Genomic DNA, 4,474 nt, shown 5'->3' on the forward strand with positions numbered 1-4,474 from the left:
CTGAGATAAGATTGGGCTCCTTGGTTTCATATTCTATTCTCTGTGGGAAAGCATTACAAATAAGAACTAAACAAAAAGTTTTACTCTGAGGAGAATTTGTGTGTGTGTGTGTGTCTCTTCTTTTCTTTTTGAGGTTTAATCTATTCTTGCAAACATAGAATCTTGCTTACTCTGTCCTTCGCTCCTATATATCTGCACTCCAGGAAGTTCAGTCCTTGTGGGCAGATTTGTTTTTTGGTTTTGGGGAACTTTTATATATAGCTTTTTAGAGATCATCTCCCTTCCCCACACCCACTCTGCTGCAGGCTTGTGAACTTGAAACCGCACGTGTGCGTGTGCATGTGTGCGCACGTGCACCCATTAGAAAGAGAAAAAGAGATTTTTCACCAAGCAGCCTCCTTCCGGTGTCCCCAGCTAGTTTTGGAATCTGTGAGTAGGGTGAGGAAGCAGAGGGTGAATTTATCCCCTGATAATTCACATGGCCAACGGCTTCTTGGATTCTGTCAAGTTATACAATAGCAGTTTTCCCTACCAGCTTTTTGACTTGCCATTTTAGAATTTGAACAGTCTTAAGGGCTAATATGTAAATGAGAGATAGGAAATTACGGCTCATTTTTATGTGGTGGCCATGCAATGGGGATTCATAACTACAGACGTTTTATTGATAAAATGAAATAACATATGAAAAATGCAATATACACTTCTTTATTGTCATCTTTTATTATGTATGAAATTGTCTTCAACATAAGTACAACCTGATTAAATGTGATAGACATTTAAAAATCTATGTAAAGTAAAAACAATTCTCTTTACATACACCATCTTTTGTCTAGAGTCTAGCAAATATAGTGCCTTTCATTGCAGGATTTCTGCTTAACCTAATAAACAAAAACAACCAACCAACCAACCAAACAAACAAACCAAAGCAACTACGAATACCAATATCGAATAAAGCATTAAAAAAACAAACACAGGATCACTTTTTTCCTTTGGAAATGCAGAATGAATATTAAAGTTAGTGCCCCTCCCCCCTGCCAAAAACCCCCAAGAAAGTAATCAGCCATCTCCAGGGGTGAACTTTCCTGCTCAGGGGCACACGCTGACTCTAAATCTTCTCTGTGTTCCTGTGGATAGCACAGCACAGGGTCGTACTGAAGACTGTGCCAGATATTACCACCGCAGTGATCCCATGCACGGATGATGTGGGATTTGTTGTCAAAGACCTCTTTGATGGCCTCAGAGCAAGACTTCACTAGGATGCTTGAGAGGAAATCCTTTTGGGGGCGGATAAATTGTTCCACTCCTCCAGCCACACCACAGCGGTCCAATGCAGAGGGGATGACTGTTAGCGTCCTACTGGGGCTTGTCCTTGACTTTCAGCTTGGTGTAGGTATCCTTGTAAAACTCCTGGACTTAATCACCTCATCTTCGTGGGAATATCCCACCTGCCTGCAGCTATTTCAATGGCAAATATCATCAAGAAGAAGCCAAAGAACAATCCCCGCATGCACTGAGCTCTTGCACAGTAGTCCAGCAGCCCAGGAAACCCACCAGCTTCCTGAGGGCACTGGCTGCAGTCAGAATTTATACTTCAGTATGGAAGCTGGAATGATGGTTTTCTTGCTCCAAGATGCTTTTGGCCTTGGATTCAATTCAGAGCTAAGTCCACTGACAAGGAATGCAATCCTGGCAAGCCTGAAGATGAAACTAAATCCAGAGAGCAGGTATTTGAGGCACTTGGTGCCTTTTTTGACTAGCATGGTGAAGGCTGGACAGGCTGGACTGCTGGTGTGGCACGAGGCGTGTGCACGGCCAGGACCTAAGGTGTCTGCGGCTGCCTGAACTTCTTTTTGATACTGTTATTCTTTCAAATTGCTATTAAAAACCAAGAAACTCTGTTAAAAAAGTCTTTATCATTTTGGTCTGGTGAAAATAGGATATTTGTTTTTATTGCAGAATTGTTCTTCTCTCTAGACTTTAAAAATATTTTTTACAAGTGATTTTCAGAAAAAAAAGTAGCTCTGTACATGTAGGCCGTTTCACTTGACATCTCAATATTTAAAGTTTTTTTTCCCCCCGTGGGCCAGATTATTACCTACATTACATACTATGAATTTTCTAGAAGTTACTACATAACTGGCAGAAATATTTGGCTTAAATTACCATGATATGTATCACAATTTCTGCTGGAGACATGCATATATTTTTAGAAATTATAAAATATTTCAAACATACAAAAAATAAAATAACTGATTCCCAGATTAAGCCTATGAACTTTTTCCTATTCATGCTCCAAATTCCATTTCCTCTTCTCCTTCTCTAGAGGTAAACTTAATTTTACTATATCACAGGTGGGGTTCCCCGGGAAACAGACTCTGAGACTCTGAAATTTATACGTGGAGGTTTTCTGTGGGGTGCTATCAGGAGACACACCTGTGAAAGGTGGGGAAAGCAGAACTGGGGAAAACTTTAAGCATTTTAATTATATGTCTGGGTGTGGATTTCTTTAAATTTATCCCACGTGGTTCACTGAGGTTCTTGGATCTGTAAATTTATGTCTTTGACCAAATTTGGGGCATTTTCAGCTATTATTTAAATATTTTTTTGGACCATTTTCTTTTCCTCTCCTTCTGGGACTCCAGCAAGATAAATCTTAGACCTTTTAATATTGCTCCAATACAAAGCCTTGTTTATTTTTTAAAAATTTTCCCTGTTATTCGGATTAGATTCATTTCTACTCTTACTCAGATTGGATAATTTCTACTGATCGATCTTGAAGTTCACTAGCTCTGTTCTACTATTGAGGTCTGTCTGGTGAATTAAAAAATTTCTGTTTTTGTAATTTTTAGTTATAGAATTTTCATTTAATACTAATTTGGTGAAAATGCCTATTAATTCCATTTGTTGCTAGATTGTTGTTTGCCCTTACTTCCTGTGGCATGGTTATAATAATTGCCATAGCTTTTTTTGTTTGATGATTTCAATATTTGGGGTCATCTTAGTGTTGGGGTCTGTTGATTGCCTCTTCTTTTCACTTGTCTACATTTTCCTAGTTCTTTGCATGTTGAGTAATTCTGGACTGTATCTTGGCCGTTTTGAATACTGTGCTATGAGATTCTGGGCTCAGTTAAAATCTGGAGAATGACTTCTGCTTCTCCTCCTCCTCCTTCTCTTTCTTCTCCCTTTTTTCTTCTCTCTTTTTTAAAGCAAGCAGTTAACACTTTGAGATTTAGACTTCAAGTCCTGACCTGGTTTCTGTGGGCTTTGAATGTCAGTTTAGTTTTCAAAGAGTTTGCAGTGCTATTCTGGTTTTCACAGTTTTGCACCTTCCCTGATGGTCTACACCATAGTTCTGTTCTCAAAGCCTTTGTTATGCTGATTCTGGTAGATTTTTTATGCATGTTCAGATTGAGAGTGAGTTCAAGGCTTCATACTGGAGGTTTAAACAATCACTTTCTCTCAGGTTCTTTCTTTCCAGATTTATTCAGTATGTCTATATTGTCATAGTGTATGTATGTGTGTGTGGGGTTTCCATATTAACTTAGCTTATCATTTTGCCAAAACCAGAATTCTATATAATTTCATTAAGCAGTTTATTACATTCATGTAATTTCTTTATAACAAAATGATGTAATTTTGATATTTAAAAACTTTTATCAAAAGTTCATATAACAGATGATGTTAATGCTCCCCTACTATTTCCTCAGGTCCCTTTACCATTTTGTTCATGTTGACCCCCAGAGGTTTTCATTTCTGACAGCCAGCACCTGCAGTGTTTTGTTAGGAAGCTGCTTTTAGGCTGAGTGTCTAGAGTTTGCCTGCGGATACCTGAAGAGTCTGGGAATTTGCATTCTCGGTGGACAGCCCTGCTACCAATGGCCAGTTGGAATGGGAGTTTAATACCCCCTCAGTCCTGATCTGGACAACTCTTGGGTGGAACCTAAACTGCACAGCTCCCTGTTGGAATTGAGTTAAAGTTCTTCCTCACGAGACTTTGCTGAGTTTTGGCATCCTTGTTTGGCTCCCTTAACTTCTCTGCCGACTTCCCCATTTCTTTTTTTTTTTAAAGATTTTATTTATTTATTTGACAGAGAGAGTTACAGTGAGAGAGGGAACACAAGCAGGGGGAGTGGGAGAGGGAGAAGCAGGCTTCCCGCGGAGCAGGGAGACCGATGCAGGCCTTGATCCCAGGACCCTGGGATCATGACCTGAACCAAAGACAGATGCCCAACGACTGAGCCACCCAGGCGCCCCCACTTTCCCATTACTTTGCTGTTTTTTTCTTGGAAAACTTCTTCATAAATAACTTTCATAACAATCGTTGTTCCAAGATCCACTTTTGGGACAGTGTAACAGATTCTAAGATGGCCCTCAAGATTCCCTGGTGTATGTGTCCTGTATTATCCCCTTCTCTTGAGCATGAATAGGGGCCTGTTTTTATGATGAGATAGTCCCTCCCTTAGTTCAGTTACAT

The 4,474-nt window shown here is 39.7% G+C and overlaps 1 pseudogene; it reads right to left on the minus strand.

The window, feature by feature from the left end:
• Positions 1-1,105: 1,105 nt before the first annotated feature.
• On the minus strand, positions 1,106-1,760 carry LOC123859409 (CD9 antigen-like; annotated as a pseudogene).
• Positions 1,761-4,474: the final 2,714 nt, after the last annotated feature.

Source organism: Mirounga angustirostris, unplaced genomic scaffold (assembly GCF_029215605.1).
Source record: "Mirounga angustirostris isolate CCGP_5_RB_7025 unplaced genomic scaffold, mMirAng1.0.hap1 SCAF_4, whole genome shotgun sequence".
Taxonomy (NCBI): Eukaryota; Metazoa; Chordata; class Mammalia; order Carnivora; family Phocidae; genus Mirounga; species Mirounga angustirostris.